The 25,074-nt window shown below is 40.1% G+C and overlaps 1 protein-coding gene across 2 annotated transcripts in view; it reads left to right on the top strand.

The window, feature by feature from the left end:
- The window catches only part of LOC135705692 (P protein-like), a 313,738-nt gene that overhangs the window by 92,839 nt on the left and 195,825 nt on the right, over positions 1–25,074 (top strand). Inside the window, exon 1 of one of the 2 annotated variants that reach the window (XM_065227488.1) lies at positions 14,524–14,539. The exons of the other annotated variant lie outside the window; for it this stretch is intronic. The gene's annotated coding sequence lies outside the window, so the exon portion shown is untranslated. Of the gene's footprint in view, positions 1–14,523; positions 14,540–25,074 lie in introns of those variants that run through there. 2 annotated transcript variants of the gene reach the window in all.

Below are 25,074 nucleotides of genomic sequence, written 5' to 3'. Positions count from 1 at the left end.
ATTTCGGTTTCCGCGGCGACCTCACAAACGACGACAAAAACTTCTCTTGAGAAGGATTGGAGATTTCCGATCAATACGTCTTAAACATACGCTCTTCTATTCAGTATGCAAAAGTGGCATCCATCAAGCTAGCCGAGCTCCACAAATCATATTTTGAGCCGTTATATGGAAAATATTGAATTAAGTTTAAACAAATAACTGGAAAGTATCTAATCCGAAAGATCTGTAATTAGGCACCCTCCATATTTCATAAGCTTAAAATCAATCGCTCTTCCAAGTTCACCGCCTAAAAATATATTTATACATATTAAATGGGCTAAGATTTCGAAAATTCAGGCGTAAAAAACTTACACCCTTCATCGAATCGATGTAAAAATCGCAATTTAGACCTTAATTATGGAGATAAACGCAATTTAAAATTTCAAATCCCTTAACACCACTTACATCACGATTTAGGCCTTAATTAAAGAGATAAACGCGGTTAAAGGTTTCAAATTCCCAATCCCTCAAATTGCGCTTTAGGCCTCAATTAAGGAGATAAACGCGATTAAACTTTTTTTTATGGAAAACACATATCAGAGATACTTTTGACGTAGGATAACGTCTGTGATTTCTATATGCGGGTACACTTTGTGAAAACCAAAAATGGAACATGTAACGAAATTATGAAAGATTATGAACGTTAATAACTCAGCTGCTCCTGGATCAATTTCAATAATTTTATCACCAATCGATCAGAAATATTCCTACGCATCTGTTGCCTAAAGAAAATTGAGATTAGATTAAGTTGACCCATAGAACGAATTCCGGGAAAAATAAATAATTAAGAACTCTTGATCTTGAATTGGTCGCTTGATGTATGTAAATGATATTAACTTTTTACACAGCATTGGAATACATTTGCCGTCTTGGATAAAGTTGTTCTGCATAATTTTCTCAATCTTGGCTATAGATATGGTAAAAATTTGAGCAATGTGTGAATATTTTCTTACCGTTTCCCATACTAACTTTAAAATTCTCCCGCAATTTCAAATAACAACCAAATTGATCAATTTTGGTATAATTTGTTGTACCGTAAAACGGGGTAACTTTGATAGTTTTTTAAAGTATATTCCAAATGTTTTTTTTATAACAATTAATGTTTCTAACAACAAGTACTGAGGATCAGAGAATTCATTCGTAAGTAATATGTGTAACGGAAATTATCGCATTTGCATTTTTTTTTTGTCTTGTGTCCGAACATCAGTTTTTTGTTTGTTTTGGGGTTACTTTGATAATACTCGATGAATGTAGAAAAACATGCGTGAATCTCAAACAATTTAGTTCAAGGAGTATATAACCAGAAAGATGATAAACAATAAGAAGACAACATGGAATTTATGATGGCTATATGGCCTTTTCAATCAGACAGAAATCAAGAAAATTGTGTTTTAGGGTTTTTGTTTTAAATAATATGTAAAACATACTATATAGAAACTCTATACGATATCAAAGGTAATAACTACATGGAACCCTGGGGGCGACCCCGGCGTACTGGTTAACATCCATACCTCTCACGCCAAAGTCACGAGTTCAAATCTCACCCCCGGACAAGTCACGAATGACCCAAGAGTGTTAAAGTAACTATAATAATAATTAAAAAAAAAAAAAATTACATGGAACCAATATTTCCAATTCGGAACTAGTGCAGAGAGTAAATTTAATCGTTCTATATTCTACTATCAAAGTTGCCCGCATTATCAAAGATACCCCAGTAACGGCGCCGGTGGTGTAGTGGTAAGCGTGATTACCTCTCACCCCAACAGGCCTGGGTTCAATCCCAGTCGGCGCCGCCGGGATGTTCTGAGGCATAAAATCTCTGATCACGCCTTCCTTCGGATGGGAAGTAAAGCCGTTGGTCCCCGGTTCATGAGTTGATGGGTCGATCGGTCCAGGTGTGGGAGCTGCCTTCCTGGCACGTCGGTAGCATTGGTGCTCAGCACGGAAAACAAGATCGACGGAAAAAACAAACCGAAGGAAAAAAAAAAGATACCCCGTTTTACGGTATCTGAAATCGAAAAAGCAGTAAAGGGATTATGATCTTACACATCTAGCAATCAGTTGCTTGTCATAAAGTTACGAACAACAACATTTACAAATAATATTTATCTCTGCGATCAAAAGAGATGATTTGCAGTTGCAGTTGAAAAAAAAAGTCAAGTGCTGTCTCCCGCTTGAATGGTACTTGCTGATATGTGGACTGTTGACTTGCAAATTTCTAATCTACTTGTACTTCTCAATTGATCTCTGTGTTGATTGATCTCTGCTTACCTCTTCTTCTTGTTGGCCATTGCCATTGTTTGCATTATCTATGACCCTAAAACAATCGACTGGAAAGGATTTCCCAAATGATTCGCACTGTTTTGGTAAAATTTTTCTTTTTCTTTCCTTTGTCACGATAGAGTTCATCGTATAACAGTCATCGCGCGTGCTGCCAATAAAACGGTTTGCCTTACTGAATCGTGACAGCCGTTTAAATAAGTGGCACCTCGAAGATATGAGCTTTCACGATGTCGATTGTCACCTCTGCGTCTATCGCAGCAAGGCTACTCTCAATGCGGCGGGTAGTAACCGAATGATTCCGTTCACACTTAACCAAAGATGCTCTTTACCAGATGTTACCTTCCTGAGCAAACGAAACGTGTCTCGATTGCGAGATCACGGCAAGAATGCCGTCGCCGTCGGATACTTACCTCCACTTAAAGGTTAAGAGGGTGGGTGCGACCTCACGAATGAAGATGGGATTGATGAATGAATAAATGAAAAATAAAACAGTCATGCAGTTACAAAATAACAGTGTGTTCGCGTTATTCTAACTACATTACCGATGGAACCTGCCCATTCCGCATGGAGGAAACATTCATCAGAGTGAAAAATACAATCGGACTTTTTGTTTTCCTTCCTATGCAACCGCACTCAAGGTAGTCACTAAACACGGGCGAAAAAACAGTCTCACTTACAGAGTTGCATCTTGCATTAATTAACTTCGCTAATTGAATTCATTATGAACCGGAACCCGGTTCGGAGGAAGTTCACGACGAATAAAAAAATATCACCGCCGCCCCGTTTTACAACCTGTAACCGCTGACAAACACACTGCGGGATTTCCCTCGATCTCGATTGTATGCCAAATAAAAACAATTCACAATTCTCTGAACGACCATCAACCGAACGGCTCAGATTCCATATATTCTCCGGGCTGATGGTGCGGCTGCGGCAGTTGCGTCGTAAAAAAAAAGGTTCATCACCGATCTTCGCCCAGATTATTAAAACTCGACCTGCAAGCATCTCCCGCCGACCGTCAACCCCCCAACCGAGAGCCGGTGACAGGTTCCTCGACTTCTCTATTATTAGAATACTCCAACTGTGTGGTGCACCGATCACAGATACAGACAGACAGACAGACGGGCAGACTACGCAGAGAGAGAACATTATTTATGCAAAATGATGCTATCGGTCGTTTTGCATTTTACAATTGCTTGTTTGCAATTTCCACTCCTCCAAAACCGATTGGGAACACGAAACCGGTGGAGACCCCCGATTCATCTAGGCACCTAGATGAATCAGTGTTGAAAGTATGAGAATGGCTGCCATGAATAAACACAAACACACATCTCCACAGCGTGGTTCTGCTGCTGCTGCTGTTGGCATTTTGCCTTTCTGATGACCAAAGTCAGAGGCCGTGGAATCTGTAGACAAGCCAGAAACACGGTGGGTACACAAATAGAGGTCTATGCAGCCACTGTGGAATGAAATGCAATCGTGAATGTGTAGAGAAAAAAAAAATGCAATGGAAAATTATTAAAATGTCAACCGATCAATAGAATGACTAATGATCAGCGGGTGCACTTAGTTGAGTTAAAATTTGGTCCTATCTTAAGATTTGGTTCTTGAAAACTTGTGGTCAAGATTTCGTCTTCAGTAGCTTACCAATTTCATGGAAAAACTATGAATCTATCTGCAAATATTTATGTAGACTTATAGTCACACCCTCAATGAATTCTCAAAGTAAATTTTATATTTTTTAACGTATATTAGACGTATATTAACGTATAACAGAAATTTACGATATGTGTACACTAACCCTGGAAGGTCTCTTAATTTGTCATATTTGATATTTGACTCATGTTTACATGAAAAATCCATGGAACTACTAAGGAATGTCCTCAGAATTTCTAGAACAAGTCCACGATTATAGTCTTTAGTCTGAATTTCCTTAAGGGCATCGCTGAAGGACTTTATATTTTCGAGACGATCAAATAAATTTGCTGCCAAAAAGAAGCACTGGCTGCTCTCGACAACCCAAATTTGGAGTTGGTTTGAATCTAGAGATAAAAGTTCGATTGAGTGCATTGTGTTGGCGACGGTGACAACCGTAGTAAAGCCATGCCAGGACAGTAAGATTACATTTCTTTGTCACAAGAACAATACGAACATGTGGATTCATAATGACTACGCAGTTATCATCAAGGAACAATAATTTCAGATGCATAGAATTATAATTCCTTAATTCCAATGTTTGATACCAAAATTGCAGGGTGACACTGTTGTCAAATGATGATGCTCTTAGTGTTTGTAGCATCGATAAACATGAGGAATAATAATCTTTTGAACAAATCTTCATGGATGATGATCAGTGAATCAAAAGCGTATAGGGCATCGTTTTTCAATTTATGGAACATACTGAATAAAAATTTACCATACAAAAACAATAGAATCTATTGTTCGAATGCAATAAAATGTATTGTAGCAACCATGAATCTTATAGTCAAAAACAATTAAAATACATTTGAACTTATTGCTATGTACAATCGAATATATTGTATATGTGGCTTTTACCAAATATTATAAATTAACAATATGGTTCACTTCCAGAATTCCCATATATTTCTGAAAAGACGCATAAGTAATACCATAGAGGTAACTCTAAGACCAGAAGGTCCCGAAGAAATGTGCTCAACTTTTTGGCTCAGCTCTGGTACTATCTTCGGTCCCAAGCTAATCGATTCACCCCTCGAGTTATAGGAAAATCCACGAACGAACGAATTTATAATATTTGCTTTTACTATAGAAAAGGGAGGTTGTTAGTTACCGTAACCATAAAAAAAAATCAGTTTTAAATCGAAAAAAAAAAATGATCTCATTACAATAAATGTTATTGTTTTTTTTATTGTGCAAAATTTTGATAACATAGAATTAATTGCAAACCTATTGTGGTGACTATTTGATCATTTGACGAATACAATACAATTATAATAGGGTTAATTGTCATCAATAGAATCTAATGTATTTTATTGATATGCTATTATAATTTTGTGGTTATTTTTATCCGGGATATCCGGGCATCCAGGCACCTAAGAAAGGTGCCACACAAGGAAGAAGTGTTTTTTTCCTCTGTTCGGGACATAACACTACTGCGACCAGTAATTTGATCTATTGTAGTATATCCCGTGTCCTTAGTTTAGTGCATGTCGTATTACTCCATCACTATTGAGAAATGATGAAGTATTCGGTTTTGATACAGTTGTCATTCTTGCCTTCATCGCAAGGAATCGATTCTAATTGAAAGGTCCCGCTCTTTATACCCTTCAGAGTGTTGGAACACCCTCCAAAGGTGCGCCCCTTTGTCAGTTAAAATTGGTTTCCTTAGCAACAAAAATAAGCAAGGACACCGATAATGACCATACATCAGAACCCTAGTCTTAACCACTTTAAACTAGGGAACAACGAATAGAATATAAGGAATCACATAGATGAATACTAACTAACTCATTTTTTCCTTGTTTCAAGATCATCCTCGGTTCAGGCAACCCGAGGACTTATCACTATCAACAAGGCATAAAAAGTAACAAGGACTAAGATGTGTTCCTTTGATTACTGAAAAATCCTGTTCCCCTAGTTTCAAATAGTCAAGACTAGGAATCGGTGGTAGATCTTACATCCCGTAACGTACCACGAAAAGGTGATCTACCCCCGTAACGGGGTAAGAAGTGTTAGTTTGTTTACTAAAATTAACTATGACGATCCTTTATGGCAGATTTTCCTATAAACAACCCTCGCCATGTTTAGTCGTGAAATTCACATCAAATATGAATCACTTGTGTAGGAAATAAATTTGGCAAGGCATTTTTGACCAGCATACTTTCCGTTCCGGCCGAATCTGTCTAAATACGCCGTATTTTTTGTTTGTTTTGACACTGTTTATGGCAAAATAGTGAACTTTTCATGAGCATTAACGGCAAATAACTCACCAGCACTAGCGGACCGTGAGTACTTGACCTGTACATCTATCCATCTAGTCCGGGCATGGCCAACGTAAAACTTAGCACTCAATATGATCACCATTGATCTTATTTTGCAATCTCGTGATGATTTTCGCATGTTTCAGGTCGAGATCGGTACTCATCGGAACATGTTCGGACCTTATCTCCGGAACAAGTTGACCGATTCTGAAAATATTCAATAGCGTTCTTTGTAACCGTGCTCATTTGGTTAATTCTGTGTAGTGGTGATCACTAAGAAGTGATCACACTTGGGTGTCCACAGTTAAATTGCATCACTTTTCATGGATTGTAATATAGGGTGTCCCAGAATGTCTAAGCACGATTAAAAAAAAAAAACGATAACGTACATAACTCTGTTTACAGCAAATGCGATTTTTATGTTGTATTCATGTTCTCTATAGTATCCCGAGCAGGAGAAAATAACTAATGAATACCTAATTCTTTTTTTTTTCCTTTGGTTTGTTTTTTCCGTCGATCTTGTTTTCCGTGCTGAGCACCAATGCTACCGACGTGCCAAGAAGGCAGCTCCCACACCTGGACCCTACCTATCGACCCATCAACTCGTGAACCGGGGACCAACGGCTTTACTTCCCATCCGAAGGAAGGCGTGATCAGAGATGTTATGCCTCAGAACATCCCGGCGGCGCCGACTGGGATTGAACCCAGGCCTGCTGGGGTGAGAGGTAATCACGCTTACCACTACACCACCGGCGCCGTTAAATACCTAATTCTGATCTGATACCAAAATTTGGTATTGACCAGCATGACATAATAGGTAAAATACTAAAGAATAATACCAGAAAACTTGGTATTATTGTTTGGTATTTTACCTCTTATGTCAGGCTCATCCATACCAATTTAAGATATGGAGATATTCGTTCCTGCTCGGGATTCTCTCCAAGCGGATTTTTGATCTCACGCTACTAATTAGCTTCAGCATACATAGATGCCTTTCCAACAATTTTGGATACTTTTTCCCTGTATTTCGTAAACTTTGTAACGGAATCCGCTGCCTTTACATGTTTCCGCAAATATGCTTTGGTCAGGACCCAAAAAGTTTCGATTGACCTGGCCTGGGAACAGTTTGGCGGATTCATTTCATTGGGTTTGAATTGGACCTTGTTGGCTTTATACCAGGCTGTGTCCTTGGAGTAATGAACCGACGTCAAATCCGGCCAAAACAGTACTGAGACATCGTGTTTCCGGATCTTGGGTAATAGACATAGGCGACTACCCCCTATACTCAGCAACACAAAGGCTTTCGGGGAAATAACGTTCGATGAAATGGCATTCGGCCAAATATTCCATAGTATTTTTTTTTCGCGTCTCCCTACCTGACTACGCCCTTGGTAGCAGACGCTTGTTTAAACACTCACGCGCGTAAATATCGGTTGTCATTGTATCCGTCACAAACGGTTTGGAAAGCATACCACACTAACAAATGGCTTGCCAAACCATAACCTTTTTACCCAATGTTTCGGTACAAATCGGCTTATCCGCGTCGTCAACAGTTCGGCCATCACAAACGGTGTAGTACTCATCACCAGGAAGAGTTTTGTAATCAAATTTAACGTATGATTCATGGTACATAATCACGGACACCGGAAGCACTGATGATGACAAGGACGCATTTTACGCGCAGCTCGACAGCGAGTACAATCGCTGCCCAAGCCAAAACGTCAAGATCATCATAGGAGACCTAAATGCTCAGGTAGGCCAGGAGGAGGAATTCAGACCGACGATTGGAAAGTTCAGCGCCCACCAGCTAATGAACGAGAACGGCTTACAACTCATTGATTTCGCCGCCTCCAAGAACATGGCCATTAGACTGATGCAAAATTTGAAATTTTCGCTCCACAATGCTCAAACGGTTTCAAATCAGGTCCTGATTAGCCTCCCAAAATTTAAACTCATTTGGTAAGAAACTGACTTGGCACAAACTATTCGAAGTTTGTATGGAAATTACTATGGGAAAACCAAACTTTTTGTTCATTGTCTTCTACCCATATTCCATATTGCTTTTTTGAAAATTTCTATAATTATTCTTACAGGAAATTTTCTAAGCTACAACTTGTGGAATACTGTTTTTCAGCCAAATGTCAAATTAAATTGTTATTAATTGTTTAAGAGATTGATAATCTTATGGCATGATCAAGCAGCTGTTCTGTGGGCAACACTGTATTCTGCAGTGTGACATAGTAGCCATGATATTTGTGCTCTATTCTTCGCACAAGAAACACCAATGTTGCCTGCTGAACAGTTGAATGAGCATAATCATAAGACATCAGTGACTTGAATCATTAATAACTTTTGTTCCATACATTTGATTAAAAAGTAGTTTTCAACAAAGTTGTAGCTGAGAAAATTTGCTACAACCACTGCTATCATTTTTAAAAACATGGTGATGTGTTGAATTGTTAGATAGATATGAACAAAAACATAAATTTTCCCATAGTAATTCCCATATAAACTTGAATGGTTTGTGCCAAGTCAGTTTCTTACTAAAGTAGTTAATATTTTGGGAGGCTAAGCAGGACCCAATTTCGAATCGTTTAAGCACTGTGGAGCGAAAATTTCAAATTTTGCATCAGTCTAATGGCCATACGTAGCACCTTCTTCCAACACAGCCTCCCCTATCGTTACACCTGGAGATTACCATAGCAGACGGAATCGCAAATCGACCACGTTCTGATTGATGGACGGCACTTCTCCGACATTATCGACGTCAGGACCTATCGTGGCGCTAACATCGACTCTGACCACTACCTGGTGATGGTCAAACTGCGCCCAAAATTCTCCGTCATCAACAATGTACGGTACCGACGCCCGCCACGGTACAACCTAGAGCGACTGAAGCAACCTGATGTCACCTTAGCATACGCGCAGAATCTCGAGGCAGCGTTGCCAGAGGAGGGCGAGCTCGATGTGCCCCCTCTAGAGGACTGCTGGAGTACAGTAAAAGCAGCCATCACCGACGCAGCCGAGAGCACCATCGGGTACGTGGAAAGAAGTCGACGGAATGTATGGTTCGGCGAGAAGTGCATAGTGATTTTGGAGGAGAAGAACGCAGCGCGGGCGGTAATGCTGCAGCATGGGACCCGACAGAACGTGGAACGGTATAAACAGAAACGGAAACAGCAGACCCGCATCTTTCGGGAGAGAAAAACGCCGCCTGGAAGAAGCGGAGTGCGAGGAAATGGAACTGCTGTGCCGTTCCCAAGAAACACGTAAGTTCTACCAGAAGCTCAACGCATCCCGCAACGGCTTCGTGCCGCGAGCCGAAATGTGCAAGGATAAGGACGGGAGCCTCTTGACGGACGGACATGAGGTGATTGAAAGGTGGAAGCAGCACTTCGAGGCGCACCTGAATGGCGAAGAGAACGTAGGCACGGGAGACCAGCGCAATGGAGGAAACGACTACGTAAGTGCAGCAGAAGACGGACTGACCCAACTCCCACGCTGAGGGAAGTTAAGGATGCCATTCAGCAGCTCAAAAACAACAAAGCAGCTGGTAAGGATGGTATCGCTGCCGAACTCATCAAGATGGGCCCAGAAAAGTTGGCCACCTGCCTGCACCGGATGATAGTCAGGATCTGGGAAACAGAACAGCTACCGGAGGAGTGCAACGAGGGGGTAATCTGCCCCATTCACAAGAAAGGCGACCATTTGGAATGTGAGAACTTCAGAGCGATCACTATTTTGAATGCCGCCTACAAAGTGCTATCCCAGATCATCTTCCGTCGTCTATCACCTAAAATGACCGAGTTCGTGCGAAGTTATCAAGCCAGCTTCATCGACAGCCGATCGACAACGGACCAGATCTTCACCGTACGGCTAATCCTCCAGAAAAGCCGTGAATACCAGGTCCCAACGCATAATTTGTTCATCGACTTTAAGGCGGCATACGACAGTATCGACCGCACAGAGCTATGGAAAATCATGGACGAGAACGGCTTTCCTGGGAAACTGATCAGACTGATCAAAGCAACGATGGACGGTGTGCAATACTGCGTAAGGGTTTCGGGTGAACTATCCTGTTCATTCGAATCTCGCCGGGGACTGCGACAAGGTAACGAACTCTCATGCCTACTCTTCAACATCGCTCTAGAAGGTGTAATGCGACGAGCCGGGCTCAACAGCCGGGGTACGATTTTCACGAAATCCGGTCAATTTGTGTGCTTTGCGGACGACATGGACATTATCGCAAGAACATTTGGAACGGTGGCAGAACTATACACCCGCCTGAAACACGAAGCAGCAAAGGTCGGACTGGTGGTGAGTGCGTCAAAAACAAAGTACATGCTAGTAGGCGGAACCGAACATGACAGGATTCGTCTAGGAAGTAATGTCACGATAGACGGGGATACTTTCGAGGTAGTGGAGGAATTCGTTTACCTTGGATCCTTACTGACGGCTGACAACAATGTGAGTCGTGAAATATGAAGGCGCATCATCAGTGAAAGTCGTGCCTACTACGGGCTCCAGAAGAAACTATGGTCAGAAAAGATTCACCCCACACCAAATGTATTATGTACAGAACGCTAATAAGACCGGTGGTCCTCTATGGACACGAGACATGGACTATGCTCGAGGAGGACCTGCAAGCACTCGGAGTTTTCGAGCGACGTGTGCTAAGGACGATCTTCGGCGGTGTGCAGGAGAACGGTGAGTGGCGGCGAAGAATGAACCACGAGCTCGGTGCACTCTACGGCGAACCCATCATCCAGAAGGTGGCCAAAGCCGGAAGGATGCGGTGGGCAGGGCATGTTGCAAGAATGTCGGACAACAACCCTGCAAAGTTGGTGTTCGCTACTGATCCGGTTGGCACAAGAAGGCGTGGAGCGCAGAGAGCACGATGGGTGGACCAGGTAGAGCGTGATCTAGCGAGCATTGGGCATGACCGAGGATGGAGAGCGGCAGCCGCAAACCGAGTATTGTGGCGTACTATTGTTGATTATGTCTTAAATGTGATGTTGTACAAATAAATGTATGTATGTAATCACGGACACCGATTTTCCCGCACAGCAATTGGTCGTATAACTTCCGAGCCCTCGGTTTGACGGATGCGGCTTGTTTTTAACTCCGCTTTGGCTTCTTCCGCTTCTTATACGTCTTTAGACCCATTCTTGCCTTGGCCCGCTGGACATTACTCTTCGAAGATCCCACTTTTTTAGCCACGTCTCGAATCGAATCACTTTTCTTGCGAGTGAAAGCGTGCACGATTTTCCGGTCCAGATTTCGATCAACAGGGTTCGGTTTACGTAAAGATTTTTGTCCTGGAAAGTTGCTTTATCACCATACTTCCGACTCGCGTTTCGAACGGCTCCGATTCTTACACCTTCCAATTTCGCTAATTGACTCAGAGAAATGTTGGGTATAGTACACAATTTGTGCACGATCTGTTTGCGCTTTTCCGAAGAAATGCTTCGCATTGTCACGGAAATGTAAAGAACCGACACTTGCGATACACTTCTTCTTCTTCTTATTCTTCTTCTTCTTCTTCTTTCCCTTATTTAACGTCGATCTCTGTTCCGCAATCTAGTGCCAATCACCGACGGATATCGATTGCCATCCATTGACGGCAATCGAATGTGCAGCAAGGCAACTTTTCCACACCTGCGTAGGATATCACACCCATTCAACACACATGGGCCGGGACCAACGGCTTTACTTCCCTTCCGAAGGAAGACGTGACCAGAGATTTTTATGCCTTAGAAAAATCCCACCGACCTCGGCTGGGATTGAACCCAGACCCATTGGGGTAAGAAAGCAGTCACGCTTACCACTACACCACCGGCGCCGGCACTTGCGATACACGAAACTCGAAATGTCGACATGGTCGAAATGTAAACAATGGTTTAGCGTGATAATCAGCTGTTTAAACGACCCAGCAACTCATGAACCGCGGGACCAACGGCTTTACTTCCCTTCCGAAGGAAGGCCTGATCAGATATGTTATGCTTCAGAACATCCCGGTGGCGCTGACTGGAATTGAACCCAGGCCTGCTGGGGTGAGAGATAATCACGCTTACCACTACACCACCGGTGCCACTACGTATCAATATATTGACGCGAAGGGGAATTATTGCCAATAATATTGATGATGTGAATACAGAAATATTGTCAATACGACTATTGTCAATAATAGCAATCGTGCAGAGTCCACTTTAAAATCACTAAAAATAGTTAAGTGAACCTACAGTAAAACAGTCCGAAATTTCTCCAATACAGTTCTTTAAGTGAATGTTACTAGCCAAAGGCAACGAGAAATGTTTATCCAGACGAACTACTATCAAAAAAGAAAATCGATTAATAGGATTGGTCATATCACTTAGGCCCTTATGATTCTCAGCTCTAGACACGTTGTCCACTATCACAAACACGAGAAAAGATGCATCAAAATCGGAGAAAGGTCGTTTACTCATTTACAATAGTATTGCGAGAGCTTGACCGTAGTTGATAATTACTGAGCAGTGTACGAAAACAGTGCGTATCGTTCATTCATAAATGGTATTGATTACTCATTCAGGTACAGTTTGGACATCGAAAGATTGACATATTTCTCACTTATCAAGATGATGGGCTTACTGGTTTTGTGGTTTCCCGGCCAAATCATAACAGAATTCTGCTCTTGCTTGGATCCAATTTGTAATCAAACAACACGTTCCGAAAGCTGCTGACAAGCTAGCATTGTACTGGCGCGATGCCTCTGGCAAATGTGTTTTATTTACGATAGCACACGACACATGAAGGAGCTGTAAATCAAATTCAACGGTGCATAAGATTTATAGGGTTTTTTTTCAATTTTGGGTAGACAAGGCCCTTGGGAAGATAAGATAATGTCCAATACCAATTATCGATTTAGTACCGCCGGAATATTTCGTTCAATATGTATACGTACTGATGTAGCTGGTGTTATAATTTTCAAACGAGAAACATGCTATCCAAATTATCCCTATCGAATGTTATCACTGCGACATTCGTAGAGAAAAAAAAACCGATCCATAACAAACTCTTCAACCACTTGACTCGTCTCCACTTACCTCCCGCACCTACATCAGATATTGAAAGTTCGAATGTACCATCACAGTTCCACAAGAACAGCCAGTCATCGTTAATGATGATGATGATGATGATGATTATCGTAATGGCGATGGTGACGGGTGGTGGTGACATTAATGATTGTGATCATCCACCAATTCCAACACCCCCCACAGCAGTCACTCGGGCGACTCTCCGAGACTCTCCATGAGCTACTGTAGAAGGTAGCTGGTAGGGAGAAATTCCAGCAAGGCGACTACGTTGATGATGAGGCGATTCATTGAAGACGTCGTCGTCGTTGGTCGTGGCGTTTGTACGAAGCACCTACAACTCTTCTCCTCGTAGTCAGCTGTGAGGCAGCATCAATCGACTGCTGACTGCCCGAAATAACGCAGAAACACCAGTACAGAGGGGAACCGTTGTTTGCGGATGGAGTTTTAATCGGAATTCCTTTTAGTAGTCAGACTACTGACCGCAAATGGTAGTTTTGTTATTGTGGCGCCAGCACCAAACTAATGCTCGGAAGTCATGACTTCCGACTTCCGACCTTCACAATTTTGGTTTGTTATTGTTAACTATAATCACCGTTCTCTTACATTGCTACTAATCGCGTCGGAATTCAACTCATCAGCGACGTACATATAATTTTATCTAATTGCACAATACCAAAAACGGGGTATCAAGGAAAATAGCAACAAGAACACCGGCTAAAACTCAGTCCGCAAACAACGGTACATCTCTGTACACCATACAACCGCAGTACTCCGGTCGGTCGGTGGCGAGTGTAGACTGTAGGTACCTACATCCCTGCCTGTGGCTGCTACTGCTGCTGCTGCTGTTTAGTTATAGCCGCCGCTCGTACATTTCCATGCAACATTAGGTTTTGAACTTTTGCCGCGAGCAGATCCCGAACTGCCGCCGTCGGTTTTTTAGTTTTTGCTTTTCTTTGGTCCGATATATTTTTTTTTAACGTTTGAAAAATCGCGCGTGGAGTTGCTGCGAATAGCTGGTAGCTGGAGAGCGAGCGTCGTTTACCACAGGAAGCTGTGCCAAACAAGTGTCTGCTAAGGATTTGGACCCCGATCGGAGTGTGCGGGTCCAGGATCGTCGGCAAGCGCTGTAGTTCAGTGTGCAGCATTTTGCGTTTTCGTCGGCTGTTTTCCACGTTGTGAAAGGTGATACCCCGTTAAAGTTTAATTTTGCACAAAGGCTAATTTGACTGACATGAGGGCGAAATTTTTGGCATGGCTGAAGCGTGCGGTGTTTGGCGGAAGAGAAGAATGATCGGTGCTTGGAGATCTACGTGCGAGAACGAAAATAGAAGATCACTATTTTTAAAACCAACGGAGCGACGATGGTTATCTATATCGCTTGGAAAACCGTTAAGCATGCCGGCTAGTTGGGTGCTGTGGGAGAAGGAGTTTGTGTGTTTAGTGCGTGCGCTCGTTTAGTGGGCGGAAAATCAGTGACGAAAGCAAGTTGAAGGGACGGTGGTTGACGCCAGACTTCAAAAGTGACTCGGAAAAATGCGTGTCTCTACTTTTGCTGCTGCTGCTGCTGCTGCTGCTGCTACGACCAAATGGATGACACTATAACCTAGAAACGGATCGTTTGCTAATAAACGAGAACAAGCAAGTGTAAGGTGTAGACTAACTCGTCCAACTTTGAACTTTTCAAGAACGCATATCAAAGTTAGTCAACATTGTAAAAAATCATACCCGCTTGATGGAATCTAACGTGTTACCTTGTTTACGAGACCCTTCAAGCGTAGATGGTAATAAATTATGAAATTACATTTGAGTTGTTTACCAGCAGTTTTTTGTTTTGCTCAATTTCCCAATTCTACATGTAGCATCAGATCATCAGCATGAAAAACAAAACAGAACAAAACCTAATGCCACTAGAACGCACAACAATCACGCGATTACCTTGTTTATGTATCTCTAGTTTATGTCGCAGAGCTCTGTTTACGTCATCATTCCAATCTACCCGAAGCGGGTTGGGTGAAGATGAAATCTTCTGAGTTGGCTGCATTTGAAGGTCTCAATCTGCTATTTTGTGGGGGCGAGAATATTTGTAAGCCGAAAAATTGCGCAGAACTCCAACACAACAAAGGTACTTCAAAAATGCGATCACATTTGAACTTTGAATAGACATAAAGTGCGTCGTCAAATGTTGCTCAATTTGTGCTAAATCAAACCTTATCTTTCCCCACAGCAAAAAATAAATTTTAATATTACATCCAAGAGGATGCACTTCAATCATGTCGAAAATTTCATGTAATTTTCATGGCCACAAAAATAAACAAATGCAGTAAAGCAGCGTAATGTCAGTTCATGCACTGTATTATGATAATTTTGGCACCAGGTCCTTTTGACACGATTGAATTGCATCCACTTAGATGTGATATCAAAATTATTTTTTTGCTGTGCTGATAATGTTACGTATTTTAAAAGGTTACACTTGGTTTTTATTTGCCTACAAGCAATGCATTTAATGGAAGCATGTCCGTCGAAACATCTGGCTTTATCTTACACACAAGAAAAAAAATCATGTAAATTTCAGTGCCCTTAGACTGACAGAGGAATTAACGTATTATCGCCAATCTAAGTAGCGTCCTCGCTTCTATAGAGATTTTCACGTCCGGTTGTATTGGTGCGATATGTGAGAGCGTGATAGCCCATTTTTCTGATCTATTGTGATATATTCTCAATTTTTTTTTTCTTTAGCTATATCAAGATGCCGTATCACTATTATTAGGAATGATCGCCATCGTTGGACTAATAGCATTATCCCAGCACGGCATTATGCATCGAATAAAGTGCACTGCCGTACTGAGAATTGTTCTCCAAATGTCAAAGGGTTCTATCAGCCCCTTGTCGAAGAACTTACGCCTTTTATTGAAAATTGCCGGACAGTGGCATAGCAAATGTTCCGAGTCTTCTTTTTCTATGCCACAGAAGCGACATACATCATCTTGAAGTTTTCCAATCAGCTTCAAGTGATGATGACTCGGACAATGACCTGTTATAAGACCTGCATATATACTAAGGTCTTTCTTAGTAAGTTCCAGGATTTTGTGGGTCACAGAAATGTTTGAATTAATGAATCGCTTCGACTGCAATAGACTTTAAAGCATTTAGAGTCTGCCCATAGGAACCGATATTTCTATCCATGGGCCAGCTACTCCTGCTCCCACTTGATTGTTTAATCTTGAACCATCTGTATAAAAAACAATCGATCCTGGACGAAGAGCCGGGCCACCAAATTGCCATGAATTACGCCCAGGGTCAACTACTTGAAAAAGTCGATTGAAATTGTCTCTTTTCTCCATCCAGTCTTCGTTGTTCCTTGCTAGAGAGTTGATACTAACAATTTTCAGGATCCTAAGATGTCCTTCAAAGAGTTTCACTGACCTTCTAATCCTTAGAGCACACTTTTCGGCTTCTAATTGTACAAATTGATGCAATGGTAGCATATAAAGCAAAGCATCCAATGCCTTCGATGGTGTACTTCTCATTGCACGTGTTATTGAGAGAGTTACTAACCATTGGGGTTTTTTGAGTCTCTCTGAGCAACACTTTCTTTTATTTTTGGACCACCAGACCAATGTACCATAAGTAACTCTGGGTTTCACAATTGCCGAGTAAATCCAATGGATCATTTTTGGTTTCAGTCCCCACTGTTTACCGAATGTTCTTTTGCATATCCATAGAGCATTATAGTAGTTTTGTTTATTGCCTGCTCTAGATGCATATTCCAATTATTTTTACTATCAAGCATTACTCCAAGATATTTGACAGCATTAGAAAGTTCCAAAAGTGTGCCTTTCAATCTTATGTTGTCTAATGAAAATTTCTTCCTTCGCGTAAATGGCACAATAGTAGTTTTAGAAGAACTTATGTGCAATCCTTCCCTATCACACCACGATGAGACAAAATTTAAAGCAATTTGCATTCTGTTAGCGATAATACAATCATATTTGCCACGTACAATTATGACTATATCATCTGCGAAGCCAATTATTTCGAAGCCTTGGGCTATTAAATTTTTGAGAAGATCATCAACTATTAAAGACCATAATAGAGGTGATAACACGCCTCCTTGCGGGCATCCTTTGGTTGCTATTACACTGGTGAGTGAGCTTCCAAGGTTTGCTGATATTTCTCTTTTTGATAACATTTCATTGATCCAATTTACAATGCTTTGATCGAAACCACGTTTCACCATAGCTGTAGTCATTGAATCGTGAGATGAATTATCGAATGCACCTTAAATGTCAATACAGCAAGTGAAATTTCTTTGGCTTCAAAAGATGTTTCTAGTTTTGTAACAACCGTATGGAGTGCTGTTACTGGTTACTTATTTTCCTGGTATGCAAACTGATATTTGCTCAGAGAATTTGTAACTAGAATTGACGACTTTATGTGTTCATCTATTGTTTTTTCCATTATTTTTAGCAAAATAGACGATTAGCTTATTGGCCTGAAGGATTTTGGTCAAGTTATATCCTTTTTATTAGCCACACTTGACGCCACACTGCCGGCATATAGCTTAATATTAAGCTTGCTCGAAATATCTTTGTTGGAATAGACATTAAAACCGCTTTTCCCTTCTGTAGTAGTACAGGAAAAATTCCATCCCTACCTGCTGACTTGAAAGGGTCAAAGGAGTCAATCGCCCATTCAACTTTTCTTTCAGTAAAGATTGTGTTGGCCAAAGTGCAAGCAGCAGCTCTTGTTCTGTCTAACTCAGTCGTTTCATTCAATATTTCATGAATATTCGTCCTGGTTTCATCGATACCAATTGCTGTCGTCGTTGCGTTTTGGTCTTCGTTTGAATTAATATTAGAACATGGAAAATGCGTTCTCATCATCAACTCTAACGTTTCATTTGTAGAAGTAGTAAAAGAGCCATCCTCTTTTTTCAAAGTTCCCAGACCATTGGAATGATCTTTAGCGAGTATTTTCGGCAACCTAGCAGTTTCTGGAGTATTTTAAATGTTCTCACATGTGTGTCTCCAGTGTATCCTCAGTTAGGCTTTAAAGGATAATTCGGCATTTTCCAAATTATGGTGAGGGTTTTCAAGACGTTTTAAAAAAAAATTTCAGCGTTTTGAGGAAATTTTTATGATTTTAGGCCATGTTTTGCATTGAAGGTCATTCTGGCGTTGCAAGTTGACTAGGAGTTGTAAGTTGACTCGGAGTTGCATTTTTGTCAACCGTTTCGATGACTGTTTCAGTATATCAAGATAAAAAAAGCAAAATTTTTGTCTTTATTAAAGGTTGGCGTTTTTAACCCGTTTTGATGCCAATCTGTTTTTGTTTCTGTTGATTGATGCCAATCTGTTTTTTTCGATGAATCTCCATCAATTGCTCTATTCTCCGTTTTGTTCTTGCTTTTGTTCGTTCTGATTTTTGTTTTTTTGTTTCCCCTCAATATAGTATAATAAACACTTGTTTTTGATTACATCTTAGAAAATGATCATTTCCGAAATTAAACGTTGCTGAAATGTTCTTCTTCATACACCTCGCACACCTGTGTGCATTTCGTGGTGCAGCTCCGCAGGGATTTTCCCTGGATGACACGCTTAACTTCCCATATTTTCCCAGCACCAACGCTAGATCACGATCCGGGACCTCCGATGCAATCACACGTATCTTGAGCGTATTCACAGCAGCATAATGAAATGTTAAACGCTTGGAGTTATTCATCAATGCAAACTTTTTCCTATTTGAACTTAATGAAAAGTGCTTTTTACTCCGAAATCCAGTGAATTGCTTCCATCCCATCGGGATTTGCATCCAGTGCTTCGAAAATGTCCAGTCCAGCCCTAAGTAAACGGATGCTATGCTTCACTTCAACATTCATCGCCAAATTTTCGTTTTAAACGACAATGCAATTATCAAGTCACACCAAGCTTCAGGTAATGATCGTACCGCGCACCGAAACAATAGCTTCAATTGACTATACTGCCGCTCTTCACATGTTCGTCCCATGGCTGAAATCAGCATGCCGAGAAAATCGCGTTTGAAGTTTGCTTCGTACCATTGCTTCTTATGTGATGGGACCAGGGCTGGTAAGGGTCTTTTTCAATGAAAGATCTTACGTGGTTTTTACAGATATACTTCTGTCACTATCACTGGATGAGATAACAATGATAGAAACATTTTTTTTTAAATATCATCGATCTTTTTGCCATGATAGAACGTGATAGTTTTGTGAGCATCGCAATATCTAGCTCATTTATTGATATTATTGTTACTTGTACCGCGGGAATCTTAAAAATATATACACTCTACCGATTACATGCTATTGATTGCGTTAATTCATCTAAATTAGATAGACATTTTGATGTCAAAAACGTTCATCCAGTATTATGAAAATATGGGTGTTTAGCTACCATTTGCATTGAAAAACTCAGATTTGACAAACACGACTATCGAAATTTCACTGGAATACAAGTTGAATTAATATTACTAACAAAAGTAAATTGAAGCCCCTTCCGGCTAAGCCATTTAGAGGGTAGAACATATAAACAGCTGATTTCCACAAAACCGGAATTCAAGGAAATAAAAACAGAGTTGAAAAAAAACCGCATAAAGTCTATCATCATTCTCCATATCAACACCACATCGACGAAAGCCGGGTAAGGTTAATTCCACCAAACGCTGGCCAACCAAAACATTTGCATTGCTGCAATATAGCGCAGGGCGCTCTGCACTAAATGAGCCCGTGACCGACCAACCAATATGTGCGCTGTTTATTGGAGAAATTTTCACTGCATTATCGCTGTGAAGCATGCTCAGAGTGCACTTCTCGCTCGTCCAAGAAGATATTAAAGTATGAAAGTTCAGTGGGAGCAACAAAAAAAATCGCCTATACCTACTTACTTGAAACATGCAGTGCAACACCATGTCAGTCAGTTCGTCAGTCCATCCGTCAGTACTGTAGTGATTTCGTATGTTTACACATGCATGCATGCATGCATGCTTGCCAGGGTCCACCGTGCTCGGCATCACACCGTCCGGACACATGTGCATGTGCATTTCAGTTCTTCAAAGGTGTTCAAAAGGTTGTTGAGTTTTGACCATGACCAATTTTCAAAAAAAAAAATATCTAGTGATTTGTCCTTATTCTGTATTCTTCGTCGAAATTAGACATGCTACAACGAAAAATTCAGATTATCGATCACCCCTAGTGCAGTTGATTGCATTCCGTCCTTCTTGCGTCGTGTTTGGTCTCTGACGCTGCTGCTTCGGCTTGTGGTCAGTTTATTAGTTTGGCAATATGTGGTCGCAGATTGCAGCCAGTTGTCAGTGCGATATTTTACCTAACGGTACCATCTGCAGTTCTGGAATGTTATCCCTCTGAAAGTGATTCTTCGATTGTTGTCCAAGTCACTGAACTACCCCTGGCTCGCGCTACAAGTTGAAGGCTACAGCCATAGTTGCGATGCTCATTAAAATTGCGTGACTTTCAAAAATCTACCCTACGCATCCTGCATTGGCAAGTGCACATAGTTTGCCACCTTGAACTCATTTTATTGAAACATTCTTTGTAGCACCGAAAATGAGTTCATCATCAGTCTTAAGTGTGAGTGAGCGTTCGAATGAAATGTTTATAGTTATTTAGCAATCACCCACCCAATTACCGGGTATCATTTCGTATCAAAATATAAATAAATCATTGTTATCCCCCGTCACCAGCACCACCATCGCTAACTAGCAGACTAGTGTAGTGCACCTTTCAAAGTGGATGAAAAAAAAACAAAGTTTGTGATTATTACTGTTATTACCACGCTACTAATGGTGAGTCCCACCGGCAACGACGACAATCGAACTGTGTGGCATGGTGCCTATAGTCCAATAAAGATTCGGAAACGATCACCCGTTGCCAGGAGTTATCTATAAAAGCTATGCATTTATGGACTGTCGTTCGATTAAGTGATCGATTTAGTGACGAATGAGTCCATATTGATGCACCACGATTGAGTGCGCCAAAAATGGATTCGGTGTTATTTTGCTTCCTCGAGCGAATCTATTCTGGACGAATGTTCTTTGTTCGAGTTCGCAAACAAAAACACTTTTCAACCACCAACACTCGCAAATTACAGCTGTACATCTGCGTCGATAAATAAACACCTTTCCATGAGCGGATACTTTTCCTTGAGAGCTGATAAAGCGAACTGTTTCGGATAATTAATGCAATCAAAATAAACTTAACGCGAAAATTAGGTAACGCCTCTAGAACAAGCATTAAGTATCTCAACCGGAATCTCTTCCTTACTTTTGGATGGTTTTGTTATTTTCATAAAAGGTGGCACGAGAAGGTCATGGATGGCTTAGAAACTACCCAACATAACTCATCGGATTAGCATTATAATGCGCTCTAATTAGTAGCACGGTGTCACGGTCCTGTTGGCTGTCGAACTATGGCGGCATAAGGGCCGGCAGAGATGGAGTAGGTGTTATTTTTGACGCGATGACGAAAAGCTCATGGATGATTAGTAACACTAATTAATCAATTCATTTAATGATCTGAATGCGCGCTAGTTGCATCTTGATCATTATTGTCGTTCAACTATCAAAAAGCTCCTAAATTCTCTTTAATATTGTTCTACTGGATGCCTCCAAAAATCACCCAAATTCGTTCCGATTTTGGCAGGGAAATCAGGAAATGTCAGGAATTTGATAATTTAGCCAGGGAAATTACACTGCATTGACATATTTGAGATTAAATTAGTTGAGATAGCATTGTCAAACATACTCAGCTTTCTAGTTTGCGCTTACAAATGTAGCCAATCAATTTTGCTAATTTATGTCTTGTACAATCGAATTTGTTGTAAATAACATTTAAATAATTCCTCCTATGTCTTCAAGACTGATTAAAGCAAATTCCATCTCAGAACCATGGCTGCGGAGTTTGAGTCGGATCTAAGGAGTCAGAGTTGAGTAGTCGGAGTCGGAGTCGAGTCCCAAAATGCATGTCTACCTCACATTCGGAAAACAGTCCACAATAATGAATTGGGAATTTAGCATGAATAGTAGTCCAAGAGCATTTGCTGTAATATTTAGACGTTTAGTGGCTTTGATGATGTTTTTTTTTGCTTATGGTCGTTGTAAACATTAAAATGGCCCTAAAAATAAGTGATTTTCAAAAAATAACTTATTTTTGAAAATAAAAACATAATGTTCAATAAAGATGTAGGGGAATTTACGTATTCTCGGCAACCTAAGCAGCGACCATCTTTCTATAGCCTTTTTCTCTCAGGAACGCACACATATGCAGTATTGGTTTGCTTACAATCTTTTGCTGTCAGTTGCTCTAATCGTGTTGAAAAAACTATTAGAACTTGTTAAAAAACACATTGTTGTCTAGTAAAGCGAAATGACATCTCTTAAAGATGATTCTTTATAAATGATTTTCTCTATAAAATGCGCCCTTTTTAAATTTTAAAGACGTATGATTGTTTAAGTTAACATTTTAAAAGGGCTACTTTTAAAATATAATATACGAACAAATTAGAGATAAATTATATTTCAAACTCATATAGCATCAATTTGACTGTGTTCATTTTTAAAAATATATTTGGGTAGGAAAAATGACGTATTCTCGTCAATCTAAGCAGCGTACACACTCATATTAGCATTCTATCCATTCCAATCGACAGAATTGTCCAAAACGGGTTTAAAACGTTTTAAAAACGTGTTTACAACGGTTCAAAGTTCTCTGGTGAGTGTGTCTTATCTTATCTTTCTTTATGGTGAGTGTCACTACTGTCGGCAGGCTCTTTTTCTTCGGCAACCTTTCAATTAGAACTGGGTGTTAACCAGCTGTTCTATTATTGGCAACTCGAAAATCAGCCGTATTTTGTAGTGCGTATAACAGTTCGCTCAGTCGTAAAAATGTAATCATATTGAAGCTGAAAGACTAAGGAATCGTTTAAATACATTCAGGCAAGTTTTTGGTGAGAAAATACAGTAAAATTAATGTTAAACTTTGGTTGCCGAAAACAGTATGTGGGTGCGAAAGCCATCATTTACCCTATAGATTTTTTTTATTAAAAGAGATACAGACATGTTTGTTCCAAGGTTGCAAATACTCATTTCAGCTAAAACAATGTTTTTCTAAATTATGAAATAATTAGATGCCATGATCAAATTTTGAATTGGTAGGATACAAGAAGAGGTTGCAAAGAATGTGTTTGACATATTAAACCTGTTTATTTCACTTCATGAGAGTCACAATCAGCGATTTTTCACAAACTCACTCACTCACTCAGCGATCAGAAAATCGCTGATTGTGACTCATAGAAAGCAAAATTTACAGATTTTATGTTTCAAACGCATACTTTGTAACCTCTTCTTGTAAGTTACAAGTTAAACATGCCATCATACCATCTTTTGGTTTTATTATTCCGAAAAACATTATTTTAGCTGAAATGAGTATTTGCAACCTTGGTTTGTTCTTACAAAACATGCGACTTAAAAAAGTTTAAAAGTCTCTTCAAAATCGCTTTCATGAGAAATTTTAAATTTAAACACTCTAAGTCAACTCCGAAGTATAACTTTAAAATGAAGACGTTATGAGATAGAAGAAAATGTTTCTTGCACAAAGTTTCTTGAAATTAACTCAGCTACAACTTTGCTGAAAATTGTAAGTCTTTATTTTAAAAAGTAGGGAAGTTGGTTTTTGAATATCAAATAATTTGAGGACCTCACTATTATTAACAACCCCCAAAAGAAGGGACTTACTTTTGTGTCCATTCAAATGCTGGATTGAAAATGGGATTATATTCGTTCCATATTGAGTAAACAACATTTGAAAAGGGCGTGACACCGTTAATATCGCGTGATTATTACTCTATACAACAAAAAATGTGTACTTTTTTGAGTTCTAAAACTGCCTTAATGATAGCTTTCACGAGAAGTTTTAAACGAAATATTTAGAGCCAACAAATTAAATTTTTCAGGTACATCTTCAGGCAATTCTGAAAAATTACTCTAAATAAGAACGTCAAGAGATAGAAAAAATGCTTTTTATTTAAGTTACTTGAAATTAACTCTGCCAAAACTTTGCTGATCATTATATGACTTTATTTTGCAAAACTATGGAAATCAATTAATTTTATGACCACCCTGATGTTTATAAGCACTAATGGTGGTAAGCTCCAATAGGTATTATCCTCGGATTAAATCCACTTCATCCAAACAGGGACGGTATTAAAAGTTAATCCGAGTTTGAGTTTTATGGTGGTAAAATAAGGGTTTTTTAAGCTCAAAATCTTCTCCAAAGACAACAAACGTCTAAATATGACAGCAATAGCTCTAGGACTACTATTATTAATAAATTCACATTCTGAGCCAGATATCCAATCTCACTGGACAAAAATATAAGCTCCTCGGAGTGACCATGTTACAGTCGCTATAAATCAATGCAGACGCATTGTAGTCTCGTCGCATAGAAGTATTAAGCGAAACCCCAAAACTTGTTAACTCCAGAAAAATATAGCTCAAAAACGAAAAACAATACATCGCTGATTTTTTAGAATGTTATGTAAAAAAGCCTCCATTTTCAAGGAAAAATATAAAAACATATTGTGTCCACAAACCATGAAAAGCTGGGGGCAATACAGCTTTCGATCATGAGTAAAACCGGAGTTAATTTTGAGTAACTCTGAGTAACTCACGTTGCTCAATATCTTATA

This window comes from Ochlerotatus camptorhynchus, unplaced genomic scaffold (genome assembly GCF_037179485.1).
Source record: "Ochlerotatus camptorhynchus isolate MF236.1 unplaced genomic scaffold, CSIRO-AGI_Acam_v1.1 ptg000274l, whole genome shotgun sequence".
NCBI classification, from domain to species: domain Eukaryota; kingdom Metazoa; phylum Arthropoda; class Insecta; order Diptera; family Culicidae; genus Ochlerotatus; species Ochlerotatus camptorhynchus.
Note: the sequence above shows the minus strand (reverse complement) of the source record. Positions and strands in the feature narration are given on the sequence as shown.